Source organism: Artemia franciscana, chromosome 2 (assembly GCF_032884065.1).
Source record: "Artemia franciscana chromosome 2, ASM3288406v1, whole genome shotgun sequence".
NCBI lineage: Eukaryota > Metazoa > Arthropoda > Branchiopoda > Anostraca > Artemiidae > Artemia > Artemia franciscana.
In genome coordinates, this window is record NC_088864.1 from 8,350,129 (window position 1) to 8,372,735 (window position 22,607).

General features: G+C 34.4%; 1 protein-coding gene across 2 annotated transcripts in view; it reads right to left on the reverse strand.

Moving 5' to 3' along the window:
- The window catches only part of LOC136037006 (ribosomal protein S6 kinase 2 beta-like), an 884,370-nt gene that overhangs the window by 681,393 nt on the left and 180,370 nt on the right, over nt 1-22,607 (reverse strand). The window lies entirely within an intron of this gene.

Below are 22,607 nucleotides of genomic sequence, written 5' to 3' on the forward strand. Positions count from 1 at the left end.
ATTTCTCGACAGTGATTAATCTGACGTTCTTAAGGACACAAAGGAATTACTTGACAAGACTAGAAGATCAAGATTGACTTTGAAAAATTTTATAAGCCTGAATTTGTCATGCGATTCGTTATCACCTTTTTGGATACTTGTCAAGGAATATTAATTTCACTGAATGGTTGACGTTCCAAAGTCATACACAAATTATTGTAATTTTTTCCATTTTCAACAAGGCTATTTGCCTTCTGCAATAGTTGCTTGAAAATTAATTACTTCATCACAACTTTTGTTTTTCGCTACTTTAAGTTTGTTGCTTTTTACTCACCTAAAACAACAACGCAATCCAAAGTTTTGTAACTGTCAAGACCCGAAATCAAACAGTTCATGGTGACGAACTGTAGTAAGGAGCACCCCGGCTCAATAGCAAACGAAACTCTAAAAAACAGAATTTTGAAACCAAAAGATACATCATAAGAATCGAATTTTTATACTAATTTTGAATATATAAGTTTCATCAGGTTTAATCTTACCCATCAAAATTTAAGAGCCTGAGAAAATGTGCCTTATTTTCGAAAAAAGTGGGAAACATCCCCTATAAAAGGGGATGACGAAACTAACACCCTCTTCCCCACCTCGCTCTTTACGCTAAAAGTTGGACTCTTTCTCCCATCTTTACTTTTAAAAACAATAAAAAAAACTTTAGCGTAAAGAGTGGGATGTTGAGGACGGGACAGCCCCTTTCATATACGGAATAATTTATGTTCGTTTTAAATTATAATGTCGCTCCTTACTTTCAGGTAAAAAAAAGATTTTTTTATTTAATTTGTATAAGAGATGGGGAAAGAGGAATGAGGAAAGAGGTGAAAATAGCTTATACTTGCACAATGCCTGTTTAAGCATTGTTAAAAACCATTTGGTTTAAGAGACTTTTAGGGTGTTTTTGTATGCGACATACTTATATGTCTTATACATTATATGTATGCGAGCTGTTTAATTTGGAGTCACGAAGCCTATCATGACAACAAAATATCATTCTTAATTTTCTTCCTTACCCTTCCCCTCATATACTTTGTTCTTAGGCATCTCCAAGTTTGTTTGCTATTTGAACTATGACTATTTGAAAAGTATAAACTAACATCGAGCAAGAATTGACCTGAGAACTCGAATTTTGTATAGTGTTTTTTTTTATTAAACTGTGATAATAGTTAGTTCACATTGACTATGTATGCTTACTACACTGGACTACATAGTGTCCGTAATGATTATAAACTTATTTCTGGTTGATGTAGTATTTCCAAAAGACAATTGTGTGTATTCCATAATGTAAACTACTTAACTATGGTTGCACATGAAGCCACAATGAAGTTACTTTCCCACTAAGTACGTAATAAATTATTATGATAAGTTATGAAGTTGCATGCTTTAAGCATAGTCTTTCAAACAAGTCCTTTCATATTAGGCTAGTGTCAAAGATGCTTAAAACCATTAGAATCATCATCTAAAATCATCACAATCATCATAAGCAAAGTAATATAGAATGAAAATGTGAAATGGAGATGGGGATTTAAGCTCTGGTACAATCTTATGGTTATTGGACCAGGATATCTTGGAATGAAAAGACAGTGTTCCTAGAAAAAGTTTATTAATAATTTTTCAAAATTTTTGACTGATCATCCAAAGGATTATATTTTGTTACAACTTAGGCTAGCTTTTCCATAAATTTTCATAAACTTATGAAATTTAAAATTCTGCTTCAAGCTCGGGTCTACTTGCGCTGCCTACGTTTCGGACAAGGTTCACTTTGTAAGATTACACAACATAACTAAAATTCTAAAGTTATTTTAGCATGAAATGTTCTACGGTGTTAGCGCCATAAATTTTAATCTTTCCAGAGGCCAAAAATCAACCCGAGTTTGGATTATGAACTTTTGGAAGCAGGTGAGTCTTTATCAAGTTAACTATGACCAACTCTTATAAAATGACAGTTGGTCAGAGCAAATGAATTTATTGGCATAGAATAGCATTAGGAATAGGATTTTTTTTTTCGGGAGGGAGATGCGCTCGCAAGAATTCTATTTTTTTTCTGTAGTATTGCTATTCCCAATAACTCACTGACTGTCAAATCCTCCAACTAACATATGTTGGAATGCACATTTGTTTATACTCACATTAATCTCGATAATAATAATAATAATAATAATAATAATAATAATAATAATAATAATAATAATAATAATAATAATAATAATAATAATAATAATAATAATAATAAAAATAATACTAATAATAATAATAATAATGTATTATTGCCTGTCTTATTGCCCCCCCCCCATATTTTGAGCATTGGTGCCCTTGTCATATTGGCCCACCTCCAAGATTTGGCTCTAGATCCATCCCTGGTAGTAGTAGTAGTTGTACTAGCAGTAGTAGTAGTAGAAGTAGTAGGAGTAGAAGTAGTAGTAGTAGTAGTAGTAGTAGCAGCAGTAGCAGTAGGAGTAGTAGAAGTAGTAGCAGTAGTAGTAGTTTACTAGTAGTAGTTGTAGTAGTAGCAGCAGTAGTAGTAGTAGTAGCAGTAGTAGTAGTAGAAGTAGTAGTAGTAGAAGTCGAAAGTAGTAGTAGTAGTATCTGTAGTAGTAGTAGTAGTAGTGGCAGTAGTAGTAGTAGTAGAAGTAGTAGTAGTAGTAGTTTTACTAGTAGTAGTTGTAGTAGTAGAAGCAGTAGTAGTAGTAGTAGTAGCAGTAATAGTAGTAACAGTGTTTGTTGTTGTTTTCTACCAAGGAAATGGGCATGAAAACTTGTATTAGTATAATTGAAAACATACTACAATGTCATCACTTTTCACGTATCAAACAGTTCGTGGTAACGAACTGTAGAAAGAAGCGACCCGGCTCAATAGTAAACGAAACTCTAAAAAACGGAACTTTGATGCTAAAATATACATCAAAAGAATCAAATTTTCATGCTGATTTTAAATATATAAGTTTCATCAAATTTAGTCTTACTCATCAAAAGTTACGAGTCTGAGAAAATTTGCCTTGTTTTGGAAAATAGGGGTAAACACCCCCTAAAAGTCATACAATCTTAACAAAAATCACACCTTCGTATTCAGCGTATCAGAGAACCCTACTGTAGAAGTTTCAAGCTCTTATCTACAAAAATGTTGAATTTCGTATTTTTTGCTTGAAGACCGATCACGGGTGCGTGTTTATTTGTTTGTTTTTTGTTTATTTGTTTTTTTTCCAGGGGTGATCGTATCGACCAAACGGTCCTAGAATATTGCAGGAGGGCTCATTCTAACAGAAATTAAAAGTTATAGTGCCTTTTTTAAGTAACCAAAAAATTGGAGGGCACTTAGGCCCCCTTCCGCGCTCATTTTTCCCAAAGTCAACAGATCAAAATTTTGAGATAGCCATTTTGTTCATCATAGTCGAAAAACATAATAACTATGTCTTTGGGGCTCACTTACTCCCCTACAGTCCCAAGGGAGGGGGCTGCAAGTTACAAACTTTGACCAGCGTTTACATACCGTAATGATTATTTGGAAGTGTACAGACCTTTTCAGGATGATTTTTTGGTTGGGGGGGTGAGGGGAGGGGGATAAATGGGAGGATCTTCTCGTGGAGGAATTTTTCATGGGGAAAGAGAAATTCCATGAAGGGGGCGCAGGATTTTCTACCATTATTTTGAAAAAAACAATGAAAAAATAAATATTAAAAAGTTTTTTCAACTGAAAGTAAGGACCAGCATTAAAACTTAAAACAAACAGAGATTATTACGCATATGGGGGGTCCATCTCTTCCTAAATAGCTCGCTCTTTACGCTAAAGCATTTTTTTTTGTAATTTCAACTATTTATTCTACAGCCTTTGTGATTCAGGGGTCAATCTTAAAGAATTGGGACAAAATTAAAGTTTCAGTGTAAAGTGTGAGGTATTAACGAGGGGGGAAACCCCCTCATATACATAATAAAAATATACGAATGTAGAAGTTCGTTACCTAAGTTAATTTGTAAGTTATGTATATTTTTTACTAATAAAAACGTTGTTAAAAATTAAAAATTCTAGTTGCCTTTTTAAGTCACCGAAAAATTGGAGGGCAACTGATCATAATCAAGACTAATCAAACTAATAAAATCTGATCAAAACTAAGAGAAAGCCATTTAGCAAAAAAAATTAATACGCAAATTTTTTTTAATTATTCCTTTGCGGAGAGCCAAAATGCAACATGCAATAATTCAAAAACGTTCAGAAATTAAATTTAAAAAAAAAAAAACAAGTTTTTTTTAACTGAAAGTAAGGAGAGACATTAAAACTTAAAACGAACGGAAATTAATCCGTGCATGAAAGGGGTTGTTCCTCCCTCAAGGTCCCGCTCTTTACGCTAAAGTTATTTACTGTTTAATAAAGTATCATTGAGAGAAAGAGTAAAACTTTAGCGTAAAGAGCGAGACGTTGAGGAAGAAACGGCCCCTTTCATACACGGAGTAATTTCTGTTCGTTTTAATTTTTAATGTCGCTCCTTACTTTCAGTAAAAAAAACTTGTTTTTTTATTTAATCAATAAAAAACAAGATTTTTCATCTGAAAGTATGAAGCAACATTAACACTTAAAACGAATAGAAATGTTACTTTCTGTTGCTTAATGTTGTTCCTTGTTTTTACTTGAAAAAAACTAGTTTTTTAAATTTATTTTTGACTGTTTTCCTATCATGCCAGGAAATCTCCTTATTGTAAAGTCCACCCTGAAAAATTTCCTCCAGAAACGTTCCTTCCCACGGGAAATTCTGCCCGTAGAGAAGATCTTCCCCTCCCCTTCATAAAGTTTTCCAGAAATATTTTTGGCACATTTTCGTATAACAAATATAAATATAAACAAAGAGCAAGAGCATATTATACATCTTTAAAACCACTAGATGTTTTTACTCCCTTTTGAAAAAGCTCTCTCTTGATCTTTTGGAACAATTGGTTTGATGAAATCACCCCCCTATAAAAAAAGGAAATAAGAACAATAGACTCATATTCGTGATCTTTTTTCAGGCAAAAAAGTATAAATTCCACATTTTCAAACAGTTCGTGGTAACGAACTGTAGTAAGGAGCGACCTGGGTCAATAGTAACCAAAACTCAAAAAAATTTTGATATCAGTAGCTACATCAAAAGAATTGCATATTAATGCTGACTTCAAATATATAAGTTTCATCAAGTTTAGTCTTACCCATCAAAAGTTACGAGCCTGAGAATATTTGCCTTATTTTAGAAAATAGGGGGAAACACCCCCTAAAAGTCATAGAATCTTAACGAAAATTACACCATCAGATTCAGCGTATCAGATAACCCTACTATAAGGTTTCAAGCTCCTATCTACAGAAATGTGGAATTTTGTATTTTTTTGCCAGAAGGCAGATCACGGATGCGTGTTTATTTGTTTTTTTGTTTTTTGTTTTTTTTTTTTCCAGGGGTGATCGTATCAACCCAGTAGTCCTAGAATGTTACGAGAGGGCTCCTTCTAACGGAAATAAAAAGTTCTAGTGCCCTTTTTAAGTGACCAAAAAAATTGGAGGGCACCTAGGCCCCTCCCACGCTAATTATTTCCCAAAGTCAACGGATCGAAATTCTGAGATAGCCATTTTATTCAGCGTAGTCAAAACACCTTATAACTATGTCTTTGGAGACGACTTACTCCTCCACAGTCCCCGTGGGAGGGGCTACAAGTTACAAACTTTGACCAATCTTACAGTTCGTGGTAACGAACTGTAGTAAGGAGCGATCCGGCTCAATAGTAACCAAAACTCTAAAAAATTGAATTTTTTGCGATTTAGAAAAGTGACAAAAAAGATTGGAGGGCAACCTGCCCCCTGCCCCTTTTTTCCCAAAGTCGACGGGTCAAAATTTTGAGACAGCCATTTTGCTCATTATAGTTGAACGGTCCAATAACTATACCTTTGGAAATAACACGACCCCCCCCCCACACAGCACCAGGGGAAATGTCTTTTGGTCATAAAATTTACTATCAGTCCTTACCTTCAGGTAATTTTTTTTTTTTTTATTGAATAAAGCTAAGATTCCACCAAGTGCATTAGTGCTAATACCTTAATATTCCATAAGAAGTATGGAGTATTTCTCATCTGATTTTTTTATCTGTTTCACATTATTTGCCCTAGGCTCGCTATTTTTTAAGTATTTGGCGTACCTTGCACAGTTCTTACAGAATCGTATAAAGTGTTTACTTATGTTCGCCTTGAAAATTTTTATTCTTGCACCGAATCGAAACCTGTCAGTAACATAATTTGATAATAATTTTACTTTAAAGAAAATTTTAGTTTGCCATTATTTAGATCTTTAGCAAGTTTCAAAATGTAAAATCAAACAGTTCGTGGTAACGAACAGTAGTAAGGAGCGACCCGGCTCAATAGAAACCAAAACTCTAAAAAATTGAATTTTGATATCAATAGCTACATCAAAAGAATCGCATTTGAATGCTGATTTTAAATATATAAGTTTCATCAAGTTTAGTCTTAGCCATCAAAAGTTACGAGCCTGAGAAAATTTGCCTTATTTAGGAAAATAGGGGGTAACACCCCCTAAAATTCGTAGGATCTTAACGACAATGACACCATCAGATTCAGAGTATCAGAGAACCCTACTGTAGAAGTTTCAAGCTCCTATCTACAGAAATGTGGAATTTTGTGTTTTTTGCCAGAAGACAAATCACGGGTGCGTGTTTATTTGTTTGTTGTTTTGTTTTTTTGTTTTTTTTTCCCCAGGGGTCATCGTATCGACCAAGTGGTCCTAGAATGTCGCATGAGGGCTCATTCTAACGGAAATGAAAAGTTCTAGTGCCCTTTTTAAGTGACCAATAAAAACTGGAGGGCATTTAGGCCCCTCCCACGCTCATTTTTTCCCCAAAGTCAACGGATCAAAATTTTGAGATAGCCATTTTGTTTAACATAGTCGAAAATCATAATAACTATGTTTTTGGGGATGACTTACTCCTCCACAGTCCCTGGGGGAGGGGTTGCAAGTTACAAACTTCAACAAGTGTTTACATATAATAATGGTTATTGGGAAGTGTACAGACGTTTTCAGGGGGATTTTTTTGGTTTTGGGGGTAGGGTTGAGGGAGGGGACTATGTGGGAAAATCTTTCCTTGGAGAAATATGCCATGGGGGAAAAAATGCAATGAAAAGGTCGCAGGACGAATCTGGTCACGTTAGAAAAAAACTTCAATTTAAGAGCTTAATATACAATGCTGGGTGTTCGGAGCCTCTATATTATGGAGTATAATTTGAAAATAACACAACTATACGAGCGATAAAACATATATACCACAGCCGTAACTCAACTAACGAAAGAACTGCGAAGAGATAACACAACTATAAAGCGAAAACAGGTGAAAACTAACGGGAAAATAAACGAACTAAGAGGTGGAAGGGGCCCAGAGAAAAAATATAATCCTTTTTCAATTTTGAGCCAAACTTCCGCAAAGGAGTAATAATGTCAGAAGCCCCGAAATACCGAATTATTTTCTTTTCAAACAGTTCGTGGTAAGGAACTGTAGTAAGGGGCGACCCGGCTCAATAGTAAACGAAATTTTGATGCTAAAAGATACATAAAAAGAATCTAATTTTTACGCTGATTCTAAATATATAAGTTTCAATGAATTTAATCTTTGTCATCAAAAGTTACGAGCCTGAGAAAATTTGCCCTATTTTGGAAAAAAGGGGGAAACATTCCCTAAAAGTCATAGAATCTTAACAAAAATCACACTATCGCATTCGGTATATCAGAGAACTCTATAGCAAAAATTTCAAGCTCCTATCTAAAAAATGTGGAATTTTGTAGTTTTTGCCAGAAGACAATAAATCACAGGTGCGTGTTTATTTGTTTGTTTGTTTTTTTTTTGTTTTTTTTCCCAGGGGTCATCTTATCGACCAAGTGGTCCTAGAATGTCGCGAGAGGGCTCATTCTAACGGAAATGATAAGTTCTAGTGCCCTTTTTAAGTGACCAAAAAATCGGAGGGCAAATAGGCCCCCTCCCATGCTCATTTTTTTTTCAAAAGTCAACAGATTAAAATTTTAAAATAGCCATTTTGTTCAGCATAGTCGAAAACCATAATAACTATGTCTTTGGGAATGACTTACTCCCCCACAATCCCTGAGGGAGGGGCTGCAAGTTAAAAACTTTGACCAGTGTTTACATATAGTAATGGTTATTGGGAAGTGCACAGACGTTTTCATGGGGATTTTTTGGTTTGGGGGGTGGGGTTATTGGGAGAGGGTTTTGTGGGAGGATCTTTCCTTTGAGGAATATGTCATGGGGGAAGAAAAATTCAATGAAAAGAGCGCAGGATTTTCTAGCATTACTATAAAAAAAAACAATGAAAAAAAAACATGAAAACGTTTTTTCAAATGAAAGTAAGGAATAACGAATAACGAATGTAGTAAGGAGCGATCCGGCTCAATAGTAACCAAAACTCTAAAAAATTGAATTTTGATATCAATAGCTACATCAAAAGAATCGCATTTTAATGCTGATTTTAAATATATAGGTTTCATCAAGTTTAGTCTTAGCCGTCAAAATTTACGAGCCTGAGAAAATTTGCCTTATTTAAGAAAATAGGGGGAAACACCCCCTAAAAGTCGTAGGATCTTAACGAAAATGACACCATCAGATTCAGCGTATCAGAGAACCCTACTGTAGAAGTTTCAAGCTCCTATCTACAAAAATGTGGAATTTCGTATTTTTTGCCAGAAGACAGATCACGGGTGCGTGTTTATTTGTTTTTTTTTTTTTTTTTTTTTTTTTCCCAGGGGTCATCGTATCGACCAAGTGGTCTAGAATGTCACAAGAGGGCTCATTCTAACGTAAATGAAAAGTTCTAGTGCCCTTTTTAAGTGATCAAAAAAATTGGAGGGCATCTAGGCCCCTCCCACGCTAATTTTTTTCCCAAAGTCAACAGATCAAAATTTTGAGATAGCCATTTTGCTTAGCATAGTCGAAAATCATAATAACTATGTTTTTGGGGATGACTTACTCCCCACAGTCCCTGGGGGAGGGGTTGCAAGTTACAAACTTCAACCAGTGTTTACGTATAATAATGGTTATTGGGAAGTGTACAGACGTTTTCAGGGGGATTTTTTTGGTTTTGCGGGTAGGGTTGAGGGAGGGGGCTATGTGGGAGGATCTTTCCTTGGAGAAATATGCCATGGGGGAAAAAATTCAATGAAAAGGTCGCAGGACGAAGCTGGTCACGTTAGAAAAAAACGTCAAATTAAAAGCTTAATATACAATGCTGGTGTTCGGAGCCTCTCTATTATGGAGTATAATTTGAAAATAACACAACTATACGAGCGATAAAACATATATACCACAGCCATAACTCAACTAACGAAAGAACTGCTAAGAGATAACACAACTATAAAGCGAAAACAGGTGAAAACTAACGGGAAAATAAACAAACTAAGAGGTGGAAGGGGCCCAGAGAAAAAATATAATCCTTTTTCAATTTTGAGCCTAACTTCCGCAAAGGAGTAATAATGTCAGAAGCCCCGAAATACCGAATTATTTTCTTTTCAAACAGTTCGTGGTAAGGAACTGTAGTAAGGGGCGACCCGGCTCAATAGTAAACGAAACTCTAAAAAACGGAATTTTGATGCTAAAAGATACATCAAAAGAATCGAATTTTTACGCTGATTCTAAATATATAAGTTTCAATTAATTTAGTCTTTGTCATCAAAAGTTACGAGCCTGAGAAAATTTGCCCTATTTTGGAAAAAGGGGGGAAACATCCCCTAAAAGTCATAGAATCTTAACGAAAATCACACTATCGCATTCGGTATATCAGAGAACTCTATAGCAAAAATTTCAAGCTCCTATCTAAAAAATGTGGAATTTTGTATTTGTTGCCAGAAGACAAATCACGGGTGCGTGTTTATTTGTTTGTTTGTTGTTTTCTTGTTTTTTTTCCCAGGGGTCATCTTATCGACCAAGTGGTCCTAGAATGTCTTGAGAGGGCTCATTCTAACGGAAATGAAAAGTTCTAGTGCCCTTTTTAAGTGACCAAAAAATTGGAAGGTAAATAGGCCCCCTCCCATGCTCATTTTTTTCCAAAAGTCAACAGATTAAAATTTTAAGATAGCCATTTTGTTCAGCATAGTCGAAAACCATAATAACTATGTCTTTGGGAATGACTTACTCCCCCACAATCCCTGAGGGAGGGGCTGCAAGTTACAAACTTTGACCAGTGTTTACATATAGTAATGGTTATTGGGAAGTGTACATACGTTTTCATGGGGATTTTTTGGTTTGGGGGTGGGGTTGATGGGAGAGGGCTTTGTGGGAGGATCTTTCCTTTGAGGAATATGTCATGGGGGAAGAAAAAATTCAATGAAAAGGGCGCAGGATTTTCTAGCATTACTATAAAAAAAACAATGAAAAAAAATTTATGAAAACGTTTTTTTCAAATGAAAGTAAGGAATAGCATAGAAATTTAAAACGAACAGAGATTATTACGCATATGAGGGGCTCTAAAAATACTTTAGCATAAAGAGCGAGGTATTTAGGAGGAGATAAATACCTCGCTCTTTATGCTAAAATATTTTTAGTGATTTCAACTATTTATTCTACGGCCTTTTTGATTCATGGGTCATTCTTAAGGAATTGGGACAAAACTTTTGATTTAGTGTAAAGAGCGAGGTATTAACGAGGGTACAAACCCCCTCGTACACATAATAAAAATATAAGAATATAAAAGTTTGTTATGTAAGTTAATTCTTAAGTTACGTATATTTTTTACTAATAAAAACGTTCGTTGAATATTAAAAGTTTTAGTAGCCTTTTTAAGTAACCGAAAAATTGGAGGGCAGCTGGGCCTTCTTCCCCACCCCTTATTTCTCAAAATCGTCTGATCATAACTAAGAGAAAGCCATTTAGCCAAAAAAAAATTAATATACTAATTTCATTTCAATGATTTATGTGCGGAGAGCCAAAATCAAACATGCATTAATTCAAAAACGTTCAGAAATTAAATAAAAAAAACTAGTTTTTTTAACTGAAAGTAAGGAGCGACATTAAAACTTAAAACGAACAGAAATTACTCCGTATATGAAATGGGTTGTCCCCTCCGCAGTCCCACGCTGTTTACGCTAAAGTTTTTAATTGTTTTAAAAAGTAGAATTGTGGCAAAGAGTCAAACTTTAGCGTAAAGAGCGAGGGATTGCGAAGGGGGACAATCCATTTCATATACGGAGTAATTTCTGTTCGTTTTAAGTTTTAATGTCGCTCCTTACTTTCAGTTAAAAAAATTAGTTTTTTTTATTTAATGAAAGTAAGGAATAGCATTGAAATTTAAAACGAACAGAGATTATTACGCATATGAGGGGTTCTAAAAATACTTTAGCATAAAGAGCGATGTATTTAGGAGGAGATAAATACCTCGCTCTTTATGCTAAAATATGTTTAGTGATTTCAACTATTTATTCTACGGCCTTTCTGGCCGTAGAATAAATAGTTTTATTCTATTTTAGATTTTTATTCTTTTTTTTTATTCTCAGGGTCATTCTTAAAGAATTGGGACAAAACTTACGATTTAGTGTAAAGAGCGAGGTATTAACGAGGGTACAAACCCCCTCGTACACATAATAAAAATATAAGAATATAAAAGTTTGTTACGTAAGTTAATTCTTAAGTTACGTGTATTTTTTACTAATAAAAACGTTCGTTGAATATTAAAAGTTCTAGTAGCCTTTTTAAGTAACCGAAAAATTGGAGGGCAGCTAGGCCTCCTTCCCCACCCCTTATTTCTCAAAATCGTCTGATCAAAACTAAGAGAAAGCCATTTAGCCAAAAAGAAATTAATATACTAATTTCATTTCAATAATTTATGTGCGGAGAGCCAAAATCAAATTTCATTTCAATAATTCAGCCAAAATCAAATTTCATTTCAATAATTTATGTGCTGAGAGCCAAAATCAAACATACATTAATTCAAAAACGTTCAGAAATTAAATTAAAAAAACTAGTTTTTTTAACTGAAAGTAAGGAGCGACATTAAAACTTAAAACGAACAGAAATTACTCCGTATATGAAATGGGTTGTCCCCTCCGCAGTCCCACGCTCTTTACGCTAAAGTTTTCAATTGTTTTAAAAAGTAGAATTGTGGCAAAGAGTCAAACTTTAGCGTAAAGAGCGTGGGACTGCGGAGGGGACAACCCATTTCATATACGGAGTAATTTCTGTTCGTTTTAAGTTTTAATGTCGCTCCTTACTTTCAGTTAAAAAAACTAGTTTTTTTTATTTAATGCTTACATATAGTAATGGTTATTGAGAAGTGTACAGGCGTTTTCAGGAGGATTTTTTGGTTGGGGCGAGGGGTTGAAAAGAGGGGGATATTCTGGGGGAGATTTCCATCGAGGAATTTGTCATGGGTAAGAAAATTTCCATGAAGGGAGTGCAGGATTTACTAGCATTACTTAAAAAAAGGAATGAAAAAATAAATAATAAAAAGTTTTTTTCAGCTGGAAGTAAGGAGCAGCATTAAAACTTAAAATGAACAGAAATTATTACCCATATGAGGGGCTCACCTCCTCCTAATACCTCTCTCTTTACGCTAAAGTATTTTTAGTAATGTCAACTATTTATTCTACGGCTTTTGTGATTCAGGGGTCATTCTTAATGAATTTGGACAAAATTATATCTTTTACTAATAAAAAAATTCGTAAAAAAATTAAAAGTTGTGTTGCCTTTTTAACTAACCAAAAAATTGGAGGGCAACTACGGTTCCTCCCCCGCTCTTTCTTTTTATCAAAATCATTCGATCAAAATTATGAGAAAGCCATTTAGCCAAAAAAAAAAAAATATGCAAATTTCGTTTCAATTACTCCTCTGCTGAGAGCCAAAGTCAAAACATGCATTGATTCAAAAACGTTCAGAAATTAAATTAAAAAAAAACAAGTTTTTTCAACTGAAAGTAAGGAGCGACATTAAAACTTAAAACGAACAGAAATTACTTCGTATATGAAAGGGGCTGCTTCCTCATCAACGCCCCGGTCCTTAGGCTAAAGTTTTTTACTGTTTTAAAAAGAGGAGTTGAGAGAAAAGTCAAACTTTAGTGTAAAGAGCGGGGCGTTGATGAGGAATCAGCCCCTTTCATATACGAAGTAATTTCTGTTCGTTTTAAGCTTTAATGTCGCTCCTTACTTTCAGTTGAAAAACTTGTTTTTTTCATTTAATTGTAGATAGGAGCTTAAAACTTCTACAGCAAGGCTTTCTGATATGTATGAATCTGATGGCGTGCTTTTTATTTATATTAAATAAAAAAAGGGTTTTTAAATGAAAGCAAGGAGCAACATTAAAACTTAAAACGAACAGAAATTACTCTGTATATGGAAGGGGCGTTTCCTCCACAATGCCCCGCTCTTTACGTTTACTCTATTTTAGTTCCTCTGAACTCCATTTTCAAAACAGTAAGAAACTGAGAAACAGTAAACAGAAAACAGTAAGAAAAAAGGAGATTTTCCTTGCTGGGATTTTTTTTTGGGGGGGGGGTACGAAAAAACTAAAAAAGCATAAAAAATTTGTTTTATATGCATTTTATTACGTTTATACGAGTCGGACAGATATTTCAGGAGGTTAGTCAAACCCCCTTTTAGGTTAGGAAAATTTGTCTGCGTGCTATTAACAACACAACGATTATAAATAATAATACAACGCACTGACGTCTTAACTCAGTTTCTTAATTATTTCAGTTTCAGTTATTCTCAGTATCTCAGTTTATCAGTGGCCAGTTTTCTGTGGCAATCCATCGAATGCAGACATAATTACCATTGTTCTTATGAACAGTAAATTTGCTTGATTTTAGGCTCTTCGTTCTGAAAGGCTATTCTGACAATACGGATCAGGACCATATCAAGAAAGGGGCTACCAGCTTTGAACCCTCCGCCCCCTAAATATTTGTCTGACTCGTAAATGGGCCGTAAAAATGCAGATAAAAATACTGCCTTTTTTTCGTAAAAAAATATTGCTTTGAAAAAAAATCGAGACCAAAAAAATTGAGACCAAAAGACCAAAAAAATTGGTCTTAAGAGTGCAAGCAAAAACCCTTACCCCTCGACAAATTTTTTTTCGGTAAACATCACTTAAAAAAGATTTATTTTGGTAACCCCACCCCACCCCAAAGAAAAATTCCAGATACCTGGTACTGATGACTTCCCATTAAGCTCAGTTTGATTGTTCATGAGGCTATTAAAGGGTGTTAATCCTAACCCTTAGCTATTGTTGAAACCAGGCTATGTGAATTTTGCATTTAGTATTGTTTGCGTACTTTTATAGAGCAATGTAGTTGCATTAAAGCCGTTCTTTCGTAACTAATTACCATATAGTAGCGTGCATTTAATCAGATGATCTAAGTCTCAACCATTCTTCTTCCAATATCAACGATCATACAATGGTTTGAAGTCCGTATCATTGAACGGTTGATAATATCAACATAAGTCTGCAAGACTCTTGATGGATCAATTATGTCCTCTATTTCTTGCTAAACTAGTTCCAGAGCACTTAACAGCAACATATGTTTTTTTTTTTCAAGTATATCTTTAAACAAGAATAGGTAAAAAAAAAGAACATAATTTGAGCATTTTGATATCCTGAAAAGGCATAATTAGTTGTTTCCGACCTTTCTCTGATTGCTCACACAAATGTAAAGCCTTGAGCAGGTTACAAACCTTGTTTTGCGTTTTGCGCAACAATTTTTAAGGTTATGCCTACAGCTCTTTACTATAGATTCACTTTTAAGACACTTGGCTTCTGTCAAGTATCTTTTGCTTGCTCAGATGAAAATAATTAAGTAATTACAAAATCAATTTCCTCGTAATCAAACAGTTCGGTGTAGCGAACTATAGAAGGAGCGACCCGGCTCAATAGTAAACGAAACTCTAAAAAACGGAATTTTGATACTAAAAGATACATCAAAAGATGTATCTTGTATTGATTTTAAATATATAAGTTTCATCAAATTTAGTCTTTGTTGTCAAAAGTTAAAAGCCTGAGAAAATTTGCCTTATTTTGGAAAATACGGGAAACACCCCCTAAAAGTCATAGAATCTTAACGATCGCTTGTGTGAATTAATCTTAATTCACACCATCGCATTTAGCGTATACGAGAACTCTACTGTAAAAGTTTCAAGCCCCTGTCTACAAAAATGTGGAACTTCGTATTTTTTGCCGGAAGACCGATCACGGGTGCGTCTTTATTTTATCTTTTTTTCCGGGTGTCATCTTATCGACCGAGTACTCCTAGAATGTCGCAAGAGGGCTCATTCTATTGAAAAGTTCTAGCGCCCTTTTTAAGTGACTAAAAAAACTGGAGGGCACCTAGGCCCCCTCCCACGCTCATTTTTCCCAGAGTCACTGGATAAAAATTTTGATATAGCCATTTTGCTCAGCATCGTCGAAAACCATAATAACAGTGTATTTGGGATGACTTACTCCCCCACAGGCCCCAGAGGAGGGATTACAAATTACAAACTTTGACCAGTGTTTACATACAGTAATGGTTATTGGGAAGAATACAGACGATTATTTTGGTTGGGGTGGGGCAGAGGAGTGGGGGCTATTTGGGAGGATCCTTCCTCCCATATGTCATGGGGGAAGAGAAATTCAATGAAGGGGGTGCAGGATTTACTTGCATTATCATGAAAATAAATATGAAAAAGTTTTTTTCAACTGAAAGTAAGGAACAGCACTAAAACTTAAAACGAACAGAGATTATTACACATATGAGGGGTTCATCTCCCCCTAAATACCTCGCTCTTTACGCTAAAGTATTCTTTAGTAATTTCAACTATTTATTTTACAGCCTTTCTGTTCAGGGGTCATTCTTAAAGAGTTGGGACAAAATTTAGGCTTTAGTGTATAGAGTCAGGTATTAACGAGGGGACAAACCCCCTCATATACATAATAACAATTTAAGAAAATAAAATTTCGTTACGTAAGTTAATTCTTAAGTTACATATATTTTTTACTAATAAAAACGTTCGTTAAAAATTAAAAGTTTTAGTTGTCTTTTCAAGTAAGCAAAAAAAAGGAGGGCAACTAGGCCTCCTCCCCCACCCCTTTTTTCTCAAAATCGTCTGATCAAACCTAAGAGAAAGCCATTTCGTCAAAAAAAAGAATTAATATGCAAATTTCATTTTAATAATTTACGTGCGGAGAGCTATAATCAAACATGCATTAATTCAAAAACGTTCACAAATTAAATAAAAAGAAAACTAGTTTTTTTAACTTAAAGTAAGGAGCGACATTAAAACTTAAAACGAACAGAAATTACTCCATGTATGAAAGGGGCTGTTCCCTTCTCAACTTCCCGCTCCTTACGCTAATTAAATAAAAAAACTAGTTTTTTTAAACTGAAAGTAAGGAGCGATATTAAAACTTAAAACGGACAGAAATTACTCCGTATATGAAATGGGTTGTCCCCTCCGCAATCCCTTGCTCTTTACGCCAAAGTTTTTAATTGTTTTAAAAAGTAGAATTGTGACAAAGAATCAAACTTTAGCGTAAAGAGCAAGGGATTGTGGAGGGGACAACCCATTTCATATACGGAGTAATTTCTGTCCGTTTTAAGTTTTAATATCGCTCCTTACTTTCAGTTTAAAAAACTAGTTTTTCTTATTTAATTTCTGAACGTTTTTGAATTAATGCATTTTTGATTTTAGCTCTCCGCACATTAATTAGTAAAATGAAATTTGCATATTAATTTTTTTTTTGGCTAAACGGCTTTCTCTAGTTTTGATCAGACGATTTTGAGAAATAAGGGGTGGGGAAGGAGGCCTAGTTGCCCTCAAATTTTTCGGTTACTTAAAAAGGCAACTAGAACTTTTAATTTTTAACGAAAGTTTTTATTAGTAAAAAATATACGTAACTAAGAATTAACTTACGTAACAAACTTTCATAATCTTATATTTTTATTATGTATACGAGGGGGTTTGTACCCTCGCTAATACCTCGCCTTTTACACTAAATCTTAAGTTTTGTCCCAATTCTTTAAGAATGACCCCTGAATCAGAAAGGCCGTGGAATAAGTAGTTGAAATTACTAAAAACACTTAGCATAAAGAGCAAGGTATTTATTTCCTCCTAAATACCTCGCTCTTTATGCTAAAGTATTTTTAGAACCCCTCATATGCGTAATAATCTCTGTTAGTTTTAAGTTTTAATGCTACTCTTTACTTTCAGTTGAAAAACTTTTTCGTGCTTATATTTTCATTGTTTTTTTTATTATAGTAATGCTAGAAAATCCCGCGCCCTTTTCATTGAATTTCTCTTCCCCCATGACATGTTCCTCCAAGAGAAGATCCTCTCACATAGCCTCCTCCCCTCAACCCCAGCCCAAACCAAAAAAATCCCCCTGAAAACGTCTGTACGCTTCCCAATAACCATTACTGTATGTAAACACTGGTCAAAGTTTGTAACTTGCAGCCCCTCCCCCAGGGACTGTGGGGGAGTAAGTCATCCCCAAAGACTTATTTATTATGGTTTTCGACTATGCGGAACAAAATAGCTATCTCAAAATTTTGATCTGTTGACTTTGGGAAAAAATGAGCGTGGGAGGGGGCCTAGGTGCCCTCCAATTTTTTTGGTCACTTAAAAAGGGCACTAGAACTTTTCATGTCCATTGGAATGAGCCCTCTTGCGACATTCTAGGATCACTTGGTCGATACGATGACCCCTGGAAAAAAAAACAAACAAAAAAAAAAAAAAAAATAAACACGCACCCGTGATCTGTCTTCTGGCAAAAAATACGAAATTCCACATTTTTGTAGATAGGAGCTTGAAATTTTTGCTATAGGGTTCTCTTATACGCTGAACACAATGGTGTGATTTTCGTTAAGATTCTATAACTTTTAAGGGGTGTTTCCCCCTATTTTCCAAAATAAGGCAAATTTCCTCAGGCTCGTAACTTTTGATAACAAAGATTAAATTTGATGAAACTTATATATCTAGAATCAGCATAAAAATTCGATTCTTTTGATGTATCTTTTAGCATCAAAATTCCGTTTTTTAGAGTTTCGTTTACTATTGAGCCGGGTCGCTCCTTACTACAGTACTTACGGGTCGCTCACTTACTACAGTTCGTTACCACGAACTGTTTGAAAAGAGTTAAAAAGATAGTTTTTTTTTATTTAATTCCATCATAGTTCCAGCAGTAGCTGCAAACTAGCCAATAATGAGCCTTGGCTCATAGCAGGTACACGTGTAGGAACTTTTATGAGAGGAGGGAAGGAGGGAAATAATATTTTTTGGGGGTGATTTGAAAAGAAGTGCCCAGGAACTTGAGAAAATTATAATTTCGAAGGTCACGAGCCCCGGAATCCATCCTGCGTACGTCCCTGTTTCATAGTAGTCGAAAATTTCAAACTGCGTGTTCAAATGCACTGTTTAAACCGAAAAGAAATAATCTGCGCTAGTGAAGAAAACTCTTTATCTAGTTCATTTTAACCAAGTCAGTTACATTGAATCCTACTATTTTTTTCTATTTTGCGAGGACTTGGTTCCACATCTTACAATGAGCAATTTTTTTAAGTTTTTTTGGTTCTTAGTCAACTTTCAAGCCGGGATTATAATTTCTAAATGATTAAGAAAAATAAATACTGCCAATCAGTTTGTGGCATAGATTAATTTGACATATATTATTTTTGAGTAGTATTCCTTTTCTGTTTCATAATATTAGAATTCTAAGTAAGGAAAATAGCTTGTTGGCAATAAAATCTATCCGATAAAACAAAAATGATAATTTAGGTGGTGAAAGAAAAGAGTTGACGCTCTTAAATGAGGGCAACCCTTTTCCTTAAGGGGAAACAACACCATATTTGCATGAAATATTTGAAAATGAACAGAAATGGTAAAGTCGCTATTTACTCACATTTATAAAAATTGTCCTTAGGTAATTCAGTTTGACAGTAAGTTCAGTTTTTATTTTAGAAAACAAACATTCATTTAAGAGTAAGTCTACCTTCATATTGGTAAGAACATTAGAAATAAGTGGAAGAGATAAATGCCATTGTAAAAATTGTTTTCCTCTTAAAACAGTTGTTTTGACTCTGTGGGCTTATTCCCCTGTCTAAATTATGGAAATAAAGGCGTTACTTGTATTCAAAAATTTTACAATACGCATATTTAATGTTTAGAAAATCGGTAAAACGTTGCCGCATAGAAAGATAATCCGTTCAAGAAAGTCACCATCAAAAAGATTTTTACAGCAACAGAAAACTTACCAGATAAATTTATCACCTTCTTTCCTTTGGTATCTTGCGAACTCCAAATGACATAATCAGAGAAACCATTTGCGGTAAACTTGGGGGACATTGTTGTTCCGCAACCTTTAAGAAATATGCGACAAAGTTCTTGGGAATTTTGTAAAAAAAAAAAATGGACTGTTTCAGATTATAGCTAAACTCACTCTACCTGTAGAGCTCTGACCCTTTAAAGATATGCTTCGGCTATCTCTTTGAAGAGAGCAGGGTGAAGAACCTCCAAAATTTTTTGCAACTTCTAGCAAAATTTCATGTCTTAACTATTTGAAGCATTTTGTAATTTTATTCCAAATCTTTTAAATCTCGAGGTTTAGAGGCCACAGAGGCCGTAGGTATCTCCAAATGTCATATATTTGTGTAACAAAACTCTTATGTAGAATTGCGTCAAATTAAATCATCTTTATTTTATGACAAAGGAACAATCACTCCACAGTAATATCTTTGTTTTATCCAATTAAATGTAGGTCTACCCTTGGTCCAATAGTTTTTGTATTCAAGGGCAATTACCTTCGATTTGGCAGTCAGTTTGACTTTTAAGCCTAGAAAATATATGATTTGATACGCCTTTCTTGTATGGCCCGCTTAATGTGTCAGAGGTACTAAGTGATGCCTTGCCGTAGATAAGTCTAATTTTGAAACTTGGGGTTAGAAAAGCTACAGAAAGGCATTCAAGCCAATCTTAAAAATTGGACTTTATTCATTAGGACTTTATTCATGAATTTATCAAACAGTTCGTGGTAACCAACTGTAGTAAGGAGCGACTCGGCTCAGTAGTAAACAAAAGTCTAAAAATCGGAATTTTGATGCTAAAAGATACATCAAAAGAATCTATTTTTCATGCTGATTTTAAATATATAAGTTTCATCAAATTTAGTCTTTGTCATCAAAAGTTACGAGCCTGAGAAAATTTATCTTATTTTGGAAAATAGGAAAAAATACCCCGTAAAAGTCATAGAATCTTAACAAAAATAATACCATCACATTCAGCGTATCAGAAAACTCTATAGCAAAAATTTCAAGCTCCTATCTACAAAAATGTGGAATTTCGTATTTTTTGCCAGAAGACAGATCACGGGTGCGTGTTTATTTTTTTATTTTTTTTTCTTTTTTCTTTCTTTTTCCCAGGTTTCATCGTATCTGTCATGGGGGAAGAAAAACTCAATAAAAAGGGCGCAGGATTTTCTAGCATTACTATAAAGATAAAACAATGAAAAAATAAACATGAACAAGTTTTTTCAATAGAAAGTAAGGAGTAGCATTAAAACTTAAAACGAACAGAGATTATTAAGCATATGAGGGGTTCTAGAAATGCTTTAGCATAAAGAGCGAGGTATTTAAGAGGAGATAAATACAACACTCTTTATGCTAAATTCTGATTCAGTGGACATTCTTAAAGAATTGGGACAAAACTTAATATTTAGTATAAACAGCGAGGTAGTAACGAGGGGACAAACCCCCTAATATACATAATAAAAATATAAGAGTATAAAAGTTTGTTACGTAAGTTAATTCTTAAGTTATGTATATTTTTTACTAATAAAAACGTTCGTTAAAAATTAAAAGTGCTAGTTACCTTTTTAAGTAACCGAAAAATTGGAGGGCAACTACGCCTCCTTCCCCTCCCCTTATTTCTCAAAATCGTCTGGTCAAAATTAAGAGAAAGCCATTTAGCCAAAAAAAGAATTAGTATACAAATTTCATTTTAATAATTTATGTGCGGAGAGCCAAAATCAAACATGCATTAATTCAAGAACGTTCAGAAATTAAATAAAAAAAGCTAGTTTTTTTAACTGAAAGTAAGGAGCGACATTAAAATTTAAACGAACAGAAATTACTCCGTACATGAAATGGGTTTTCCCCTCCGCAATCCCTTGCTCTTTACGCTAAAGTTTGACTCTTTGCCACAATTCTAATTTTTAAAACAATTAAAAACTCTAGCGTAAAGAGCGAGGGATTGCGGAGGGGAAAACCCATTTTATATACGGAGTAATTTCTGTTCGTTTAAATTTTAATGTCGCTCCTTACTTTCAGTTAAAAAAAACTAATTTTTTTATTTTCGATCCAAGAGTGACCAAAGGTCTTATGTCTTGACACGGGCAGTGAACGGGGAATGCGTTATTCCATTTGCTGTCCTTTTATGTTTGCCAAGTTCAGGCAGTAATTGATATATTTTTTTAGGTATGTGTGACAAACTTTTTCAGGATTTTCAGAAGCTATTCTTGGTCCTCCTCCACTTTATACCCTCCCCCCACTTTTTAAGGGGGTGGATGTTTTTATGTACCTATTTCCAAGACATTTATTGTATACTTTACCAAGACACCCTAAACTTCGCTTACTCCCGCACCTTTATTTTGAATCCCATGAACCCTTCAGTCACGACATTCCGTCATGATTTATCAAATTGGATTTTCAGACCACAGTTGAAAAGCTAAGATGAAGTGGATTCGTCCAACAAGTAAGTCACTAATGTTCCGCAACCTGGCTTTAACACGACTAGCCCCTGCTCTGGGAAGTAACAAATTTAGCATCCTGTTTCAGGCGTGACCAACCCTTCCTTGACAAAGAAGTCAACACTAAGACCAAAGATAAAATTGTTTACTTAACACGTCCCTTGATCACGTGCTTGTAAACAACCTCGTATATCCTTTCCTGAACAAATTTGCTCGTCATTTAAGGATTATTGCAAGGGTATTTTAGAAATATGGAGAAACATCGAAAAGGCATTATCGGGGTTGACCATGATGGATTCAAATGGATGCATCTGTTTGCTTCTTGTCTCAACAAATCGACAGACTGAAAAATTGATACTGATAGCTTCACTTTGACTGGTTTTGACTCTATAGTGCTTTTCCGACAATTTCCGAACAACCAGACATTGATTTGATGTCTTTGATGTCATTGATGACATTGATTATTTTATAATATATAATATTTTAATTCAAGATATCTAATGAGCATTACCTAAATTTATTGGAATATATGCCCATGAAATTACAAAATCTCGACCAAGACTTTTTTTGATTATCATTGTTGTAACAATTGTTCCAATTATTATAATAATTTATTATGTAATAATATTAAAATAATTTTTCTAGTAATCAAAATGTAGCTTAATATGAAATATATTTCCTTGTTTTATTCCCAATTAGTATTTTCTAAAGATGATTTTGTGATGACGTTGATTTTGTGATGATTGCCTAACCTTTTAAAATAGCTTATTATTCTAATTAAACAGCCTTTGTGTGTTCAGGAGTCATTCTTAAATGATTGGAACGAAAAGTAAAACTTTAGCGTAAAGAGAGAGGTATTAAGG